The sequence below is a fragment of the Macrotis lagotis genome, chromosome 1 (assembly GCF_037893015.1).
Source record: "Macrotis lagotis isolate mMagLag1 chromosome 1, bilby.v1.9.chrom.fasta, whole genome shotgun sequence".
Lineage (NCBI taxonomy): Eukaryota > Metazoa > Chordata > Mammalia > Peramelemorphia > Peramelidae > Macrotis > Macrotis lagotis.
In genome coordinates, this window is record NC_133658.1 from 829,645,881 (window position 1) to 829,667,196 (window position 21,316).

Below are 21,316 nucleotides of genomic sequence, written 5' to 3' on the forward strand. Positions count from 1 at the left end.
ATGGTCTAATACAGTTGTCCTAACTCTCTGAACAGTTGAGAGGAGCTGCTTCCATCAAGGTTGATTATCTCAAAATTTGTTCATAATAAAGTTTTTCCTAATTGTCTTGGATCATTGCATTATTGAGAATACTTAAGTTATTCATAGTTGATTTTCATACATTATTAGTTATTTTTATAAGCTAAAATCACAATTGTGTACCACAACATGCTCAGACCCCAGTTGACCTACATCCTCTAATTTTGAATTCTTTGTCACCACTAAAAAAAAGCAGCTTTAAATGTTTTTGTACTTGTTTGTTGTCTTTTTTTTAATCTCTTTGGAATATAGATCTAATAATAGTATTGCTTGATCAAAGGACATGCATGGTTTATTTATTTATTTATTAATTTATTAGGTTTTTTTTTTTTTTTTGTAAGGCAAATGGGATTAAGTGGCTTGCCCAAGGCCACACAGCTAGGTAATTATTAAGTGTCTGAGACTGGTTGAACCCAGGTACTCTTGACTCCAGGGTCGGTACTTTATCCACTGCGTCACCTAGCCCCATGCATGGTTTTATAACCTTTTGGGCATAGTTCCAAATTACTTTCCAGATGGTTGAATCAGTATACAACTTCATCAACTCTGCATTAGCGCCTTAATTTTCCCACATCCCTTCCAATATTTATCACTTCTGTCATATTAGCAATCTGATGGTTATGGAGCTCAGAGTTGTTTTAATTTGCATTTCTCTAATCAATAGTGATTTAGAATATTTTTAGCTTATGACTATAGATAGTTCTGTGTAAATAACAATTACTTATATTCTGATAAGAAACCCTGAGGATCTTCCCCTCCTAGATTGATTCTTTTGTCAAACTAAGTCATCTTTTGCCTCAATTCTTACTTAGTCTTTAATTACTAAATCAGCATTTGCTCAGACAAATTGAGACCTGGGAAAGACCTTAGTTTAGAAAATGCCAAAGCTAGAACAAGAAGACAAAATAAACATTGAAAGAATACACAGAACCCCTCCAGAAAGAGATGCCACATAACTCCAAGGGCTATGTCAAATTCCAGAATTCTCAAATAAAGGAGAAAATACTGCTAGAAGCAAAAAAGGAAATAATTTAAATATAAAGGAAACACAATCAGATTCACACAGGACCTACCAACCTCAACATTGAAGGATTGGAGGACCTAGAATATCATATATCAGAGAGCAAAGAACCTGGGATTACAACCAAGTATTTACTATCCTGCAAAATTCAACATATACTGTCAGAGAAAAGATGGATGTTCAATGAAATAGAGGACTTCCAAAATTTCCTGACAAAAAGACCTGAACTGAACAGAGTATTAAATTTGAAAATGCACAACTCAAGAGATGCATAAAAAGTGTCATCAAAGTACAGTGGCAAAACAAGAGTCAAGATGACCATTACTGGCCTGGAATGCAGTAGATGACCTTGATGTCTTCAATAGCTAACCAAACTATAAGCTTCTTATATTTCTTGCTTCAGTAGTCTTTATGACCATTGGAGCCAATTGCTCTTATCAACCCATTTCATTGGGGGAAAGTGTTCACAAGTTTAGGGAAGGCCAGCCCTTAACTCACCAACAGAAATGAAACATGTCAGGGGTCCTCAACCTAGTTTAGCCCATCTGCCAAGGTATGACCACTATCTAACCTCCTCCATACTACTTTTTTATTTGTATCACTTTTTTGCAAGGATGAAGAAAATAGAGAATGTTTACTTCCCATCAGAAAAGATGTGGAAAAATTGGGACACATTAATTGTTGGTGGAATTATAAATTGATTTGACTATTTTGGGGAACAATCTGGAATTATGCTCAAAGAGATATTAAAATGCCCATACCTTTTGACTCAGCAATACCACAATTTCCAAAGATGATTAGGGAAAAAGGAAAAGGACCTATAACTTTTAAAATGTTTATAGTAGGACTCTTCATGGTGGCAAAAAACTGGAAATTGCAGTAATGTCTATCAATTGAGGAATGACTGAATAAATTGTGGTATGTGATTGTGATGGAATTCTACTGTGCTATAAGAAATGATGAGCTTGATTATCGTAGAAACACATGGAAAGACTTGCACAAAATAATAAAGAGTGAAATGAGTAGAAAAACAACAAAACAACCAAAAAGGTCATAGTTTTCTACTGTATCCTGGGTCATCAGCAGTCATCTTAATCTATGTTTTGCCACTGAACTCTAATAACTGAAGGAAAGAGTGAGGCTGGTGACTCTGAGCAGCTCTGACTCACTTAAATCCAATTCACTTGCAAGTCAAGACATCACCCTCTTCAAGAACAAAGTATATAACCTGTTCATATCCTTTGACTATTATCAATTGAGGAAGAATAGCTTTGATTTCCATTAATTTCACTTTGTTTTCTATATACTTGAGAAATGAAGTCTTAATCAGAAATTTGCTGTAAATTTTTTTCACAGTACTGCTTTTCCTTTCATCCTAATTTCCCCCTACTAATCCAACTCTCTCCTTTCACCCTAACCTTTCTCAAAAGTGTTTTATGTCTGACTTTTGCCTCACACAATTTAACCTCCATTTTATCAGCCACCACTCCCCTTTACTTAACCTTACTTCTTTCTTTCCTGTATTTGATAGCTTTCTTATATTCAATTGATTGTGCATTATTTCTTTTTGAACCAATTCCAATGAGAGCAAAGTTGGTGCTCTCCTTTCACTTGACCTATTATCCCCTTCATTTTAAATCTCTTTTGTTCCTTTTTGATGTCAGATATTATCCTGTTCTTCCTCTCCTTTTCCCCTTCTCCCAAGGCATTCTTTTTTCACCCCCCCAATTTTATATTTTTGATAATAATTCCATTAATTTCAACTTATACTCATGCTTTCTGTCTATGTATATTCTAATTGTCCTAATGATGAAAATATTTTTTGAGTTATAAGTATTTAAGTTATAAGTATGTAAACAATTTAACTTTATTGAGTCCCTTATTATTTCTCTTTCTTATTAATATGCTTATGTTTCTCTTGAGTCTTTTATTTGAAAGACAAATCTTTTTATTCAGCTCTAGTCTTTTCATCAAGAATCTAGAAAGTCCTTTCATTGAATGACCATTTACAGTTTTGCTAGTACATGATTCTTGGTTATAAGCCTAACTCCTTTGCCCTCCCGAATATCATTATCTCATCCTTTAATGTAGGAACTGCTAAATCTTGTATCCTGACTGTGGCTCTGTGATATTTAAATTGATTCTTTCTGATTGTTTTAACAATTTCTCCTTGACCATTTGGTTATAATATTCCTGGGAATTTTTGTTTTAGGATCTCTTTTAGGAGGTAATAAGTGGATTCTTTCGATTTCTATTTTACCTTCTGGTTCTAGACTATCAGGGCAGTCTTCTTGATAATTTCTTAAAAGATGATGCCTGGGCAATTTTTTCAATCATGATAGGCCAATAATTGTTAAATTACCTCTTCTGTATCTATTTTCCAGGTCAATTATTTTTCATTTTTTGATCTTTTTAAAAATTATTTCTTGCTGTCTCATAAAATTATTAGCTTCCAATTTTAATTTTAAGAAATTATTTTCTTTAGTGAACTTTTATAGCTCATTTTCCATTTGGCCAATTCTGCTTTTTAAATAAGTTCTTATTTTTAGTGAATTTTTGTATATCTTTTTCCATTGAGCTGATTCTGGTTTTTAAGGCTTGGATTTTTTGTGCCTCTTTTACCATTTGGCATATTCTATTTGTTAAGGTATTGTTTACTTCAGCATTTTTTGTGTCTCCTTTACCAAGCTGTTGATATTTTTTAATTTTAATTTTTTTAATTTAAGGTAATGGGATTAAGTGACTTGCCCAAAGTCACACAGCTAGGCAATTATTAAGTGTCTGAGGTTGGATTTGAACTCAGGTCCTCCTGACTCCAGGGCTGGTGCTCTATCCACTGCACCACTTAGCTGCCCCTCTTGATCTTTTTTCATGATTATCTCATATCACTCTCATTTCTCTTCCCAATTTTCCATGGCTTGGTGTCAATTTATATTTTTCTTTTTTAGGCTTTGAAGATAGGAGTTTTGTTTTGTTATCTTCTTCTAAATTTGTTCTTTGATCTTCCCTGTCACCATAGCAATTTTCTTTAGAAAGGATTTTTTTTTCTGCTGTTTGCTCATTTATCCAACCTATTTCCTGATTTTTAAATCTATGCTATAGCGAAGCTTGGCCTCCAAAGTGGAGTAGTGGAGTAGGCATTTTTTCAAGCTCAAGTTATTTTTATACAACTGTCTTCAGAGGTAATTCTGGGGACCTGAAAGTTTTTGTTCTTCCAAAGTAACAGAATCTGGAGAAAAGTGTGTGAGATTCTTCTCCTAGCCTATGGTCTGGTCTGTGAGCTACCACAAATTCTCTCTTCTGCCCTGGAATGGTGGCCTGGATCTCTGAATCCTTGTGGCTGCAAGTTCTGGTGGATTGGTACTTCTCCTTGCACTGGGACCGAGACCCAGGAGTGGGGCTCACACCTAAGAATAGGCAATACAGCAGAGTCTTGCCCCTGGTGCCAGCAAAGGATCCCAGTAATCTCCTTCTGACCAGTTGTCTGACCCCATTACCATCTATGTGCTATCTCAAATGCTCCCAAGACTTATTTCTGGTTTCCTGAGACACAAACTATATTGGACTGTGCTCTACTCAGACCCTGGTGAAATAGATCTTTTGTGTTGACCTAAGTTATCTTAGGTTATAATAGTATTTCACTCCATCATTTTGTGAATTCTGCTTCTCAAGAATTTGTTTTCAGGCATTATTTAAAGGTATTTTGGGTAGAGCTCAGATGAATCCTTGCTTTTTTTTTTCTCTGCCATCTTGATTTTACCTATATACTTCCAAACTTTTAGTTTTAAACAGCCACAGAACCAGATTTAGCCACCAGCTATTGCAACTTTTTTATTCATGAACATTTGTATAGAACTAAAAAAATTATAACTTTGACAAATTTGGCAATAGAGCATACATATATGAATATTTCTATGTTCAGGAGGTCAAGAATTCTGTGTATGAGTGTTTGTGTGTGTGTATGTGTGTGTGTGTCTATGTCTGTGTCTGTATTAGATCTAGTTGGTGCTGTTAGAAGAAAAGCTTTAAAACATGGTTTGGGCAAAAATTTACTTTATTCCCCACCCCCAAATAAAAACATAAACTTTGAGTCAGGGTTTAAGCACATCTTAACACTATATTTGATGAATCTAATGAAATCTCTCTTTCTTAAGGCAGGTCACATAGAAAGTTTCTTAAAAGTCATTAAGCTTTATTAGTTATTGAAATCACTTTTTTAGCAAAACATTTAAAAATACTCAACATCAGTCACCTTTTCCTTCAGCCTTCCTTGAGGGAAGTAAATGTAGGGTCTGGAAGTGTCACTAAGGAGCAAAAGCTATGCTTTCTCTCCCTCCTTTTAGTTCAGGATGTTAGGAGATATGAGAAAAGTTTTGCCCAGTACTAGAAAGGGTCACTAAAATCAAGAGAACAATTATGATCAGCCTTAATGGAAGCAACCCCTCTCAGTAGTTCAGAGAACTAGGAAAGTCCTATTAGACTGACTATGGACAATGTTATCCCCATCCAGTGGAAGAAAAATTAAACTAAACAAAACAAACAAAAAAATAAGCTAAAATAAACAACCCTTCTGAATCTGATAAATAAATCATGTATCTCTTTTCCTTAAAATGACCAATATATAAATATGTTTATCCCAAATATGTATGTACAATGCTAACCTGTCTGTTCGCAACTGGGGGGGGAGAAGGGTAGGAAGGGAGGGTGGAAAGAAATTTTGTAACTTAAAAAATATACATGTGCATATGATGAAAATAAATAAATTAATTAATTTTTAAAAAAAGAAATATAATGTCTTCTAGGGGGAGTAAGTAAGGTTTTTCTGAGGACAAGAAGAAGGGACTCAGAATGCAGAAAAAAGTGTACTAGGAATAGAAAAGGAGTGCCAATATATATATATATATATATATTCAATAAGACTACCTAGTGCTGTGTAACAACTTGCACAGAATTATCTGATTCTTTGCCCTACTTCAGGCAAATCCTGAATCAGGAACTATACTCAAGTAGTAGGGGATAGCAACATATTTCCATTGTAGCTTTTTAGTGAAATCAATCCTAATATGGCCACATGGTGATATTGATCAAAAGATTAAAATCACACCACATATTTCTAAGTCTCTGTCAATTATGCCATTGTGTAAAAGGAATGGTGGCTGACTGTGTAGCCAAGTTATAACAAAAATTCTTCACATTTAAACATTTGGAAAAATAAATTTGCTCTGCATTCTGCCTAGATCCCATTAAAGAAGAGGACATTGCTTCTTCCTGATAAGATCAGGGGTAATGCAAGGATAGCCTTTGTCACCACTTTCATTCAATATTGTATTTGAAATATTAGCTTTAACATTAAGAGAATTTTTTAAAAAATTGAAGAAATTAGAATAACCAATGAGTAAACAAAACTATCACTCTTAATATGATATGGTAATATACTTAGAGAATCCTAGAGAATAAACTAAAAAATCACTTGAAATAATTAGCAACTTTATTCAAGTTTCAGATATGAAGTAAATCCTCAGAAATCATCAATATTTTACTATTTTGCCAACAAAATCCAATAGCGGGAGATAAGAGACATTCCTATCAAAATAACTGTAGAAAATAAAATACTTGGGAGTCTACATACCAAGATAAACCTATAAACAAAATGAATACAATTATAAAATTCCTTTCACAAAAGTAAAGTCAGATCTAAACAATTGGAAAAATATCAATTGCTATGGATAGACCAAATCAATAAAACAAAGATGATAATTTGCTTATTTAGTGCCATATAAAACAATCAAAAAATATTTTACAGAGCTAGAAAAAATCATAAAAGTCATCTGGAAGAACAAAAGGTCAAGGTCAAAAATATCAAAAGAATTAATAAAAAAAAGTGAAGGAACTTAGTCTAGCTAAACCAGATTTCAAACTGCATTATAAAAGGATAATCATCAAAACAACCTGAAACTGGCTAAAAAAAATAGAGTAGTGGATAAGTGGAATAGATTAGGTACACAAGACTCAGTAGTAAATGACCATAGAAATCTAGTGTTTTATAAACCCAAAGACTCCTGCTTGGGGGACAAAAACTCACTATTTGATAAAAACTGCTAGGAAAACTGGAAAACAGTATGGCAGAACCTTACCCTGTATACCAAGATAAAAAAATGAATACATGATTTAGAAATAAAGGATGACACTTTTTTATTAGCAACTTAGGAAAATAAAGAATAGTTTACCCATTAAATCTATGAAAAAAAAGGAAGAATTTATGACCAAACAAGAGTTAGAGAGAGCTTTAAAAGATTTAAAATAGACAAATTTGATTATATCAAATTAAAAAGATTTTGCATACACACATAAAAATGATGCAGTCGAGATTACAAGAAAAGCAAAAAACTGGAAACAATTTTTATAACGTGTTTCTGATAGAGGAAAGGAAGGAAGGAAGGAAGAAAAGATGAAAGAGAGGGAGGGAAGGAGGAAGGGAGGAAGGAAAAAGGAGGAAGGGAAGAAGGAAGGAACGAAAGGGGAGTATCTTTTTTTTTAATGGAGGGAAAAGAACAGATGGAAGATAGAAATGGAAAGCAATACTTTTGAAAGATATATTGATCTTATATACTTTATTTTTTTTTAGGTTTTTGCTAGGCAATGGGGTTAAGTGGCTTGCCCAAGGCCACACAGCTAAGTAATTATTAAGTGTCTGAGACCGGATTTGAACCCAGGTACTCCTGACTCTAGGGCTGGTGCTTTATCCACTGTGCCACCTAGCTGCCCCAATCTTACATGCTTTAAAAGAAAAGTAAGTTAATATATACATAATAGTGATCCATAATTGTGATCTATAGTTTCATGTACAATCCTTATTTTCTGTTCTACTATGTATTTGTCAGTACTCAATCTTTTTAGAGTTTGATAAGTACAGGTAATTTTTAAAAGAAACAATAAAACAGCAAAAATTAAAAGTCTAGAAGAAATTTCTAACATCATTTGGACAATACAAGTTGAGATTTTCATGAGTCTGATTTGGAAAACCTCTTTTATTGAGATAGCTCTTAGGCATGCAAGCTAAGAAGTCACTTAGGTCTCTAGACAATTGTCATAGCTATGGAATTCTGCTGGTCATTACCTGAATAAGCAAGTGTTGGTTCAAAGAGTGGAAATTATTGCTGTCAAAACTTAAAAAGACCCTTTGTTCATCTTCCCCCCCCTCCATTTGAAGTCTTCTACAAATTCCCCTTCTCCCATAATGCCTATGAGGAGACTATGATCAATGCAATGATCAACCAAGATCCAAGAATTAATGTTTAAGAATGCAACCCACCACCTGATGAAATGATTTGCTACTTATCCGAATTTTGTAAGTCTTAGAAAGAATCAAGAGGTCTGGTATTTCCAAAGTCAGACAATGAATTAATGGGGAAACACATCTAAGGAGCAGAATTGAATCCAATTACTAATTCACCTGTGATTTTAAAAACAATATTTTAAAAGTATTGAGGCTAGATTCATTAAATAATTACATAAATAAAACACAAGTGATTCTAAATGAAACAACACAAATAGTTTAAGATCCTCTCCCCCCATGCTTTTGTGCTCAACTTTCAATTATATTTTCCATCTACAAGCAGAATGAAAAAAATAACAACTCAAATTTATCTACTAATGCAAATTTATTGTTTTGAAAATCTATTTATTGTCACAACTAAGATTAGAAAATACATTTAATTTTCTGCTTAGAGCAGTTCGAAAAAATTCTGCTATAGTAAAACATTTACATTTATTATGATTGCAAAGTGAGTGATGGTGGGTAGAGTGCTTGTTCTGGAATCAGAAGGACTTGAATTCAAATCTGATCTCGTATATATAGTAGCTCTATGACTCTGGGCAAGTCACTTAATCCTGTTCGCTTCAGTTTTTTGTCTATAAAATGAGTCAAGAAGGAAATGACAAACTAATCTGGTATCTCTGCCAAGAAAATCCCGAATAGGATCAAAAACAGTTGGACAAACTGAAATGACTAAAGAAACAAAAAAAATGCATAAAGGATTTTGTTGGGCAACATGGCAAGATTTTTTCCTATCAATTTAAATATCATAGGATGATAAAGTTCAAGAAGCTTGAAAGTGCCTTTCAGGTGAAGAAATCTGACATATTCAACCTTTGGCTTGATTAATTCCTTCCCAGTGATCTACTCTCTAACCTGCTTTTAAATAACTATGAATGATTTCTTAGGTATTTTTTTACATGCCCTGATGTAGAGTCATAATTTGTCTGAACTTGTCTAATTTCTCTCATAAACACAACTATTGGAATAAATAGGAGCACAGTGTGTAGTAACAATGAGCTAATCCTCTTATTATGTATGCAGAATCTTTTTGGGTACTTTGACCATTTTCAGGCCTCTTGGAACAAACAAACAAAAAAAATGACCAGTTTTTAGCCAGGGTCTCAGATGAAAGGTATGAAAAATACGCCCTCTGAGGAAAGACTAGCATAATTTGGATTATTTTGTATAAAGAAGAAAAGAATGAGGGGAAACCTTATACAGTCAGATTACATGATGAGATATAATATAGGTAGCTATGCTCAGTATTTGGTTTCCCTCTACCTAGCTTCCTGCAAAGAATGCAGGAAAATGGTAGTCTTGAAAGAAGTAAAATAGTCCTTGAGGACACATGATGAAAAAATTACTCCCTTCCCTTTAGTAGAAAGGTAGAAAATCTACATGTTTGAAATATGCCTTGAGACTTAGTCTCTGGACTGGTAGGATAGTGCTTAGCTCTGTTACAAAGTCAAATTCTTTTTTTAAATTTATTTTTTAAATTTTTCATCCACTTGTATATGCATATTTCCAAGTTACAAAATTTTCCTCAATCCTTCCTTCCCAACCCCTTCCCCTCAGGTTACCATTTTACATACATATTTTGTTAAACATATTTATAAATTAGTAATTTTTGGCATGAGGAATTAAGATTAAGGGAAAGAGATAATTTTTATAAAGTGTTCATCAGATTTGCTAGGGTTATATACAAGGTCAAGTTCTTAGGCTGAAGGGGATATTGGAAATTATTTGTATTGTGGGGGTGGAGAGGAAACAACAAAATTTTTGGGAAAAAAGTTTTAAAATTCTTATCCTTTGGATTTTGTTGCACTTATCCTCAATGCTACCTTTCCCAAAAGAATTTAGGAAATAAGAGAAATAAAATTAATATTCATTGTCATTTTCAAAATAAAAAATTTTAAAATTTATTCTTTAACTTGGATAAGTTTGCCAGAAGTAATACATTACCTTAATCTATGACAGAAGTGATTTTATGTTTGATTTAGCAAGAATTCTCTGACTCCTAGGGTTCTGAGACATTGGAATAGGACACCTAGGAAGAATGTGAAATCTGTTTTAGAAATTTTTAGGACTAAAATTGATCAATACCTTTCTGGAAATACTTTACAAGTGGTCCAGTCTAGAATGGAGTCGTCCCATCAACAAGCATTTATTGAGTTTTTTTTTTTGTCAGACCTGGGGCTAAATTTAGTTCAATTAGCTGACCTCTGAATGTCCCTTCTGGTCAGTGGTGTTCTGAAATCAACTCCAACTGACTGGCAAGGGTCAATTGTTAGATTTTCAGTATATTTTACACCTTGGAAATCAATACTTGCTATAAATCAGAGCTTGATTTATTATTTTGTTAGTTGTCCAGATAAGAAAATGGTTATGATAAACATTAAATTTAGAAGTATACAGATATATATATATTTATATACATATATAATATATGTAAATGTACACTTTTTTTCTCCTCAGAAATCCATTTATCAGTATGTTATTGCTTTTAGTCCTTTGATTCTCAGATTATTCAGGTTCCTCAATTCATGAACCAAAGTGAAATGTCAGCAACAGCAGAAGGAAACACAATCAGAATCTAAGTATTCCATGATGCCAGTGAAATTATGCTGAGAGTTAAACTGGTGAATACCATGTCAATGAGAGTTGCTGTCTCATCATTGTTATATGAAAACTTGAGAAAGGGGGGAGTCAGTATTCTTATGGGTAGTGCTTGATCTGAGAATGCTTAAAGAAGAGAGTTTGATAGAGGAAAAACATCCAGGACTGTTAAGTTAGAGGCCAGATTCCTAGTCTTGGTTCTACCACCACCACCCCATTCTATGATTTTAGGAAAATGACTTCCCCATGCTCAGTCCATGTTTCTCATCTAAAAATAAATATTATTTAATAAGATCCTAAAGACTATGATTTGTGAAAGAATGAGGGAAATAAAGTTGGATTATTTGAGATGGGGTAAAATCACATTACTCAGAAATTTTAAATAACTAGTACAAGCCGAAGGTTATCTCAATTTCTTTCCTTTTTCTTTCCCTCTCCTTATTTCTTAAATCTGGAAAAATATGAAGAAAAACCCTTCCTTTACTAGGGTATAATATGGAGAATATGGTAATTTTACAAAAAAATATTCTTAAGAAGGAGAATGGAAATTTACTGAAGCTTTGATTAGAGAAAAGACTTCTGAATATGAAGTCACAGAATCTACCCAAATCAAATTTCTTATAGTCACTATCTGTATGACTTTGAGCAAGATACTTTAGCTTTCCAGACCTCTATGTTGCCAAAATTGGAAGGAAAGCAGAAAGCTGGGAAACAATCTTCATAACTAGATTCTGATAAAGGGTTCATTTCTAAAATATACAGAGAATTGCATCAAATTTATAAGGTTACATGTCATTCCCCAATTGATAAATGGTCAAAAGATATGAATAGATAGTTTTCAAATGAAGAAACTAAAGCTATATATAGATCATATGAAAAATGCTCCAAATTATTATTGATTAGAGAAATAAAAATTGAAACAACTCTGAGGTATCACCTCACACCTATCGGATTGGCCCAGATGAAAAAAAAAAGGGGGAAATTGATCAATGTTGGAGAGGTTGTGGGAGGACTGGGACAATGATGCATTGGTGGTGGAGTTGTGAACAGATCCAACCTTTTTGGAGAGCAATATGGAACTATGCCAAAGAACAATAAAAATGTTCATGCCCTTTGACCCAGCAATTCCAATTCTAGTTCTATATCCAAAAGAAATCATCAAAAATAGAAAAAGTTCCATATGTTCCAAAATATTCATCAAAGCTCTTTGTATAGTGGCAAAGAATTGGAAATTAAAGGGATGTCCATCAATTGGGGAATAGCTAAATAAGTTATGGTATATGAATAATATGGAATATTATTATTCTATAAGAAGCCATAAATGGTCATAGAGAAGCATGGAATGAGTCACAGGAGCTGATGCTGAGCAAAGAAGCAGAACCAAGAGAACAATATACACATTCACAATAATGTTGTGAGATGAACAACCTTGATGGAAGCAGCTCCTCTCACAGTTCAAAGAGCTAGGACAACTGTATTAGACCAACTATAGACAATGTGATCCCCATCCAGAGGAAGAAAAATAAAACAAAACAAAAACAAAAACAAAACAACCCTTCAGAATCTTATGAACACTTTATAAAAATTATCTCATATATCTCTTTCCCTTAATCCTAATTCCTCATATCGTAATGAGTGATGATGAGCAAAGGGAGCAGAAGCAAAAAAAAAATGTACACATTAACTACAGCATTGTGAGATGATCAACCTTGATAGAAACAGCTCCTCTCAGCAGTTCAGAGAATAGGACAACTATATTAGACTGGCTATAGACAATGCTATCTCCATACAGAGGAAGAAAAACATAACAAAACAAAACAAAACAAAAAAACTCCAAAAAATCAATCCTTCAGAATCTGATGAGCACATTATAAAAATGACCTCTTACATATCCTGTTTAATCCTTATGTATCCTAATTTCTCATACCAAAAATAACTAATCTGTAATCATGTTAAACAAAAATATATATATCTACAATGCTAACTTGACTGTTCACCATTGAGGGGAGGGGGGTGGGAAGGGAGGGTGGAAGGAAATTTTGTAAATTAAAAACATACATGTGAATATAGATTAAAAACTAAATAAAAAACTTTATTAAAAAAGTATTATTCCTCGAGGGCAGAGCCAAGATGGGGACAAGAGAGGATCTTCTCTTAGGCGCTCTCTCATAAAACTTATAAACTAAGGACTTTAAATTTTCAAGAGACAGAAACCACAGAGGGATTCAGTGAGGCAATTCTACTACTCAAGGTAACCTGGAAAAGAGCAGAAAGGCTCTGCTCCCTGGGGTTGGAGGGGTGGCCACCAGAGGGGTGGCCCACCAGAGCCAAAGAACTTCAGCCTCCTGGAGGCAGCCCCAGGGTGCTGGGAGCCACAGCAGTGGGGAAGTTTTCTGACTTACACTCCGGGGAGCACCGAGCACAACTTGGGGGAACAGTGGGAAGACCTCCGCCAGAGTGAGCAAGTGAAACCCAGCCCTCAGGGCACACAGCAAGCAGTGTGGCCAAGGCAGTCCAGATCCAGGAAAAAGAAGCAGAGGGAGCCAGTAAGCAGGAACCCCCAGGGCATGAGCCCATTGAACCTAGGGAGGGGAGTGAAGAGAGAGACTGCCGAGCTCTGTCCTCTGCCCCTGGAACAGGACTCTGGGGTTCTGACCACATTCAGATCCTGATCACAGTCTAGGCCCCCCCCCCCACCTCAGACCTGTGGCAGAGGGTGGCGCTTATGGTCATTCACAGACCAGGAGGGAGGACAGAGCCTCACACACTGAGATCCTTGTGGGAGTGTCCCAAAAGCTCAGGAAGCACCACAAAACCAGGCTCAGGCAGGGAAAATAAGCAAGCAGAGAAAAAAGAGGAACACCATTGAGAAATACTTTGCCTGTGAGCCCAAGAAAGATCAAAATACTCAGTCTGAAGATGAGGAAGCACAAGCTCCTGCAGATGCAGGAGACTCCAAGAAAAACAGAAATTGGGCTCAGGCTATGACAGAGCTCAAAAAAGAGTTTGAAAAATCAAATGAGGGAGATAGAAGAAAAACTTGGAAAAGAAATGAGAGAGATGCAGGAAAAACATGAAAATGAAGTCAACAGCTTAGTCAAGGAAATCCAAAAAAAATGCTGAAGAAAATAGCATGCTAAAAACCAGCTTAGGTCAAATGGATAAAACAGTTCAAAAAGTTATTGAGGAGAAGAATGTTTTAAAAAGCAAAATTGGCCAGATGGAAAAAGAGATAAGAAAGCTCTCTGAGGAAAACAAATCCTTCAGACAAAGAATAGAATTCAGGGAGATTGCTGATTTTATGAGAAATCAGGACTCAATACTTCAAAACCAAAAGAATGAAAAATTAGAAGAAAATATGAAACATCTCATTGAAAAAACAACTGATATGGAAAACAGATTTAGAAAAGATAATTTAAAAATTATTGGAATACCTTGAAGTCATGATCAGGAAAAGAGCCTTGACATCATTTTCAAAGAATTACTACAGGAAAATTGCCTTGATATCCTAGAAACAGAGGGCAAAATAGAAATGGAGAGAATTCACCGATCTCCCCAAGAAAGAGATCCAAACACCCCCCACCCCAGGAATATTATAGCCAAGTTCCAGAACTCCCAAATCAAAGAGAAAATATTACAAGCAGCCAGAAGGACACAATTCAAATATCATGTAGCTGAAGTCAGGATCACACAGGACTTAGCAGCAACTACATTAAAAGCTCATAGGGCTTAGACTATAATATACCGGAAGGCAAAAGAGCTTAGAATGCAACTGAGAATCAGCTACCCAGCAAGGCTGAATGTCCTCTTCCAGGGAAAAAGGTGGACTTTCAATGATCCAGGGAAATTTCAAATGTTCCTGTTGGAATGGCCAGAGCTAAACAGAAGGTTTGATCTTCAAATACAGGACTCAGGTGAAGCATAGAGATTGGAGGAGAAGGGGAAAATATGAGGGACTTAATGATGATGAACTGCATGTATTCCTGTATAGAAAAATGACACTGATAATACTCATATGAACCTTCTCAATTAACAGAGCAGGTAGAAGGAGCTTTTATAGATGAAGCACAGGAGAAAGCTGAATTAGAAGATAAAATATGGTATAAAAATGGAGTCAATTGAAAAAAGGGAAATGTAATGAGAGAAAGAAAAAGGAGAGGGGGGAATAGGCCAAGATATCTCATATAATAAGATTTTTCTTTATTACAATGAGTTATTGCAATGATATGGAAGGGGGGAAAGCAAGGGGAAATGAGGGAACCTTTGCTCTCATCAGAGATGGCTAGGAGAGGAAACAGCAAATATACTCAATGGGGTATAGACAACTGGAGTAAGAAGGAGGGGGGAGCAGAGGGAAGGGATGGGGATGTGAATAAAAGAAGAGAGATGGACCATGGGGGGAACAGTGGTCAGGTATAACACATTTTCTTTTTTACTTCTTGCAAGGGGCTGAGATTGGATGGCCTATCCAGGACCATAGGGCCAGGTGGATGCTGGGCCTAAGGGGTGGTATGGGGGCTCAGGGCTTCTTGGCCCCAGGACCAGGGATCTGTCTGCTGCACTACTCAGCTACCCTACAGCAGAGTCAGAGTGAAAGGAGAGAAAAAATATAGTACATGGTAGTGGAGAAATATGAAAGGAGGGAGTTGTGATCAGCAGTGGCAATGATGGAAAGATATGGGAGTTAACTTTTGTGATGGTGATCGCTGGGTGTCTGTGGCCAAATTTGGACCCGGGTGCTCCTGGCTCAATGGCCAGTGCTCTGTCTGCCACCCAACTGACCCTACTATTATTACTATTTTATTTTATTTTTGGTCTTTTTTGTCTTTTTTTTTTTTGGTTTTTGCAGTGCAGTGGTTGGGGTGGCTTGCAAGTCACACAGCTTGGTGATAGTTGGGTGTACGGGGCCGGATTTGGGCTTGGGTGCTCCTGGCTCCAGGGCTGGTGCTCCATCCACTATGCCACCTGGCCATACCTACAATTACTACTATTATTATTATTTTTTTTTTTTTGGCATTTGCACAGCGACATTTTTATTGCTACTTAAGGCTTCCCTGCACATCATTTCCTCTATTTTGGCAGTTAGAGACATTGCACAATGGTTATACCAGAGAAACACCCTTCCCCAAAGCAAATGGGAAAAGCTTGTGCTCCCTGGGGAGACGGGGAAGCTAAGCAGAGCTGTGGCACTGGCGGGCAGTGGTGTGCAGGGGGCAGGAGAAGGCTCCCAGGAGCTGGGCTTTGGCTGCAGTCATTTCCCACACAGCTCCCAGTGATTTTCCAGTTGATTTGTTTGGGAATCAAGGGATTCTCAAAGAGGGAGATGCAGGAAAAGAGCCAACTGCAACTTTGCCAAGTCCCAAAGGTTGGGACCCCCATTTTGGGGGATAGGTAAGTCAAGGAGCAGAAGCAGCAAGCTTGGACTAGCTATGAAGAGGGGCTTCCATTGAGTGTTGGGGCAAGATCAGGAAAAGCAAGCCAAAGTACTCTCAGTAAACCCAAGAGACAGGTACCCACTAGGGGGAACTGCATGCTTGCTCAAAGGCCTCTTGCAATATCTTGAGGCTCTCCTCAATGCCATTATTTACCAGCATGAGATCAAAATAATGTGCATATCTGGTGTGGATAGCCTCCGAATCCTTTTGCAGTTGCTGCAACGCTTCTGACTGATGGGCCTTGTCTGTCAGAGCGATGAACACAATGAAAGGGGACAGTTCTGCCGTCTGAATAATCTTGAGGGTGTAAGGCTCTATGTCCAGGATGGCAACCTTGTCCTGCTGATGGATCTGGTGCAATCTCTCAAATTTGGTGCCAAACATGTTGCCCTGGTAGCTGCCAAGTTCTAAGAACTCATTGGCTGAGATATTCTTGGTCATCTCCTCAGTAGAGATGAAGTGATAATCCTTCCCATTTTCTTCACTCTTCTTTGGAGGTCGAGTGGTATATGGAGCTGGATACACAAACTTCTCTGGGTTCTGGTTGACCAGAGCGTTCTTGATGTGGCTGTGCCCAACTCTGTTGGCTCCTATCAGCACCAGGGTCTTCCTCTTGAATGCAGGGAGCTGCACAACTTCCTCATAGGAAACCACATCCAACTGATCAAAAATTGAGCTGTGCTTCGCCAGGTACTTGTCTTTGTACTTTTTCTTCTTTTCCCCAAAGGGGCTGCAGCTCGGAGACTCAGTCCGAGTAGCTGACTGGGCCACACTAGCCACTCTCCACTCTTGCAACTCTGGAGAGGGGATTAAGCCTGCAGCTTCCCTGGCAGAGCCTTCTACCCTGCCCTGCCACCAGTTGCTGTCGTCCTTGTTGATGATCTGAATGATGTCTCCTGTGGTGAACTTCAGGTCTGCTTCCTTGCAGGGGATCAGGGGATCCTTCTGGGGGGTCATAATCAAACTGGGCCCGCATAAACATCTGGAGAGCAGGGAGCCAGCTCTGCTGGTTGGGGATCACTTTTAATGAGATCATTCCTTTGGTTTCTTTCATCACCTTCTGCAGCTGATCCACAGAGTGGTTGGTTACACTCATGCCATTGATTTCTAAGATCTCATCTCCCCACGTGAAGGGTGCCTTGTCTGTGAATCATGTCTCCGTGGAGAATTCTGGCCACCATGCAAGACTGTTTCTCATTCACCTTCGGAGTAATTCCCATGGGCTCCTCTGTGACTTTCTCAAATTGAATGAAGCGGACTTTCTGTGGCTCCCGGTGGCCGCCTTGGCCGAGCCCAGGACTAGCTGGTGCAGCAGACCCATTGGTGTATATGTCCTCGGTCATAGCATTAGAGGGAAAAGAAGCCCCCTGGGGCTTGGCCCGGTGGTGCAGCAAGTGCTCCAGGTACAGGTCGGCCAGCGCCAAGCGCATGCTGTTCCCGCTCTCCTTGCAGCTGAACTTGAGCGTCATGACGCCCCCCCAGGCAGCCCCGCACAGCCACCCGACTCACGGCCAGCCGGGAGCGCCCCTACTATTATTTTTTTTAATTTTAATTTTAATTTTTTTCTCTCCCCTTTACTTTATCGCTCAAGCAAGTCTGTATTTTTTTTGGGGGGAGGGGGTACTTTGTTTACTCTAAAACAAGAATATTTTATTAATGTATTAAAAAAGCATTTTTGTACAAAATGAGAATTAAATATTTAAAAAAATATTATTCTTCTATTAAATGAGGGAATTAGTTTCCTTGACCTCTTAAGTTACCTTCCTCTAAATTTATGATCCAAACATGGACTATACATAGCTCATTCAACCTAAATCTAAATACTGAATACCATTTGCCTTTGCTGATTTTGCATGAAATTTATTAATATGTCTCCAACCAAGTGTGTCTTTTTTCTGTCATGCTATCTTTCATTGTTGAGATCTGAAGCATTGCATTGCAAAATCCCAGGCAAGAATAATAATCCATAAGGTTGACGTATTGGGTACTGTTGTATTATGTAAATGGTATCTTATTACCAAAATGACTATTTTCCTGGATACCTCCCCACTCTGGGTGTGTTAGGAAGAAAAATGCTGAAGATAAAATGCTTTCACTTAACTGAACAATGCAAAAAGTGCTATTCTTAAATGCTTAAAAAGAAATGTCCAACTGATTCCTTAATTCCATTTATAATAACAATGTTCTAACCAGAATCCTTTCAGTTGTTATTCCTTAGAGCAAATGGGAATCAAATATGCATTATTTTCCTCATTTTATAGATGAAGACACAGATACAGAGATTCAGAACAATATCGCATAATAATTAATGAGCATGTCCTTTCCACCTTTATATTCCTTTCACCATCTAGAAGAATCTCTTGTGAATTGAAGAGATATCCAATAAATGTTTGTTAAGTTGAAAAATCAAATTAAATTAAACAAATATTTATTAAGCTTTAATTAAATTAGGATAGAACCAAGGGTAAGATGATTAATAACTCACTCTCATATTATGTCATATTTTGGAATAGTTTAATTTTAATAAACATCTTCCTTCAAGGAAGAAAAAAGTCTTTCTATCCATTAAATGACTAAAGCCACTTACCTGTTCCTAGTTCCATTTTGTGGTTTGTGGTAGTTTAGGATTGTGCCTCCACTCTATCTCTGCCCTTCATGCTTCATGCATGAACTGCCTTGTCTGATACACAGCCCAGGAACTCTAAACCATCTGTTTCAACACAGAAATTCTTATAGTGCACACTCCCTATTGCTCTCCTACACCTCTCTACAGGTTGTGGCTTTGGGTTTGGCAAATAGCAGCGAACCTACTCATGGCTTTCCTTGTATTTGTAATAGCATTTGACCATGGAAAATGGTAAGGCTCATCAAGAACAGTATTTCTCCACATTCTGCAACACAGTTTCCAGAATTTTAATACCAACTCTCACTCAAACTGATGGCTCTGATTCCCCAGATTGAGAGATGAGGGGGTAAATGATGCAGACCAGAGTTCTGGCACTGTATAGCTCATTAGGCCCACTGGAATGCTTGCCCCCAATAACAATCAATTTAAACAATTTTAAGCAAGTTTTAAATTATTTTCCCAATAACTATTTATTATTAAAATCAGTGTCAGATAGAATAAAATTAACTTTGAAAAATGAAGATTTATAATGGTGATATAGTTAGTTCAAACAGTTCCTCCAAAATCCTCCACATTCTTCTGTCAGTACATGGAGGGACTGGGGAGAATAGAAAATATGCAGTATAAATTCTGGAAGTCTCAATATGTTCCCCTTGGATATGGTATAGATTTTCTTTTGGGCTTCTTAAATAGTCTTTAATCTCCTTTTCCTTATTATGTCTGTACAGGAACATTATATATGTTCCTGATATGCATGCCACATCACTTGTTCTGGGGAGAAGACTAAGATTCAGATACTTATTAAAAAATCCATATCCTCTGAGCCACTGAGATTCATGTTTCTCCTCTGGCTTAGGCTATAGCTACTCCTTCTCAGTTCATCACACACTTCAGTGTCTTACATTCAGAAATAGCTTCTGATTTTATACAAGCCCAAGCACATATCTAAGTCCTTCAACCAAGTGGAATAGTCTTCCTGTCAACTTAAGTTTATCCAATGACTTTCAAGAACGTCTCACAATTAATCTAAGGTCTTTGATGGATTTAGATGTATTCTCACTTGATTAAATCATAAAGGCATGTCATATTATAACTAGCCTTATATAAGAAAATAATGAATAACTCAATAACCTTCACTATTACTTAGTAATACTAAGAAAATGAAACAGAAGGAAAAGATAATTCTTAGACAGAAATGGCTAAATGGAAGGCAATGAATGAGAACACTAAAAAGGAATGGGGCTTTCCTCCCTTAAAAATGGGAAAAATAGGGTTTGTGCCTGATTAAATGGGTTGGGAGTTGTAAAAGCAATATCCTAAGCCCTTTGCAAATCAGATTAATTTTTCCTTCAAAGACAACAAAGATTTAGGGGCTAAAGTTTACACTGTACCTTTTTTGATAGAGTTTCCTGATAGCCTCTGGCAAAATTAACTTGGCTTCCTGATCACTAATGAATTTTTTTTAAAGCATACCTATGTGGAATTGGAACCCTTCAGACTTGGCAGAAGTCCTGAGTTCATTCAAACTGACACACCTTGCCCTGCTTAACTGACAAATTTTTTATATATTGATGAGTGGGCTGTATCTACCCAAGCTAAGTGTTGGTGTATTCTCATTGAATAATTGTTTTTTATTCTATAGTTCAGAAAATACATTGATATTAATTATTGAACTTTATTAGTTATTGAATTAATCACTGAGTGATCTACAAATGCCTCATTTTATTTCAACACTGCATCTGAGCTCAGAATCAGTGAAAGGTGGGGGAATGATTTGGAATTATATAAAGTTGGTTTGACTACCTCAGTGAAGAATTTGAGACCAATGCCAATATATGTAATATAAAGTCAAAGGTGCCTGCCTCATGACACCAAGCTAGACTAATACTGATAATAAAGAGGAGCATAACTTTTAGATGTTCTCAAGGTTCTAGCACCTGATGAGCACTCAGTTCTATTAATGTATAATCTTATAAATACATACATCTATTTTCAAACAAGATTTTTGAAAACTTTTTCCATTTCGATGGAGTTGTATGTTTATGATAGGATAATCATCCCCTCTCACCATTATCAGTCATGACATTTCAGGCAAAAAAGAAAAGAGACACTTCTAACCATAAAGAGACTGGGGATTCCTAAAGTTTCATCTCCTTGTTAATTATGGATAAGCATATCCACTCAAAGAAGGATGCCTGCCATCGTATGCCTCTCATGCCAGT

The 21,316-nt window shown here is 36.6% G+C and overlaps 1 long non-coding RNA gene and 1 pseudogene across 1 annotated transcript in view; both read right to left on the reverse strand.

Annotated features, from left to right (window-relative positions):
- Nucleotides 1–21,316, reverse strand: part of LOC141488915 (uncharacterized) — a 153,852-nt gene that overhangs the window by 127,357 nt on the left and 5,179 nt on the right. The window lies entirely within an intron of this gene.
- Nucleotides 16,155–17,937, reverse strand: LOC141488912 (55 kDa erythrocyte membrane protein pseudogene; annotated as a pseudogene).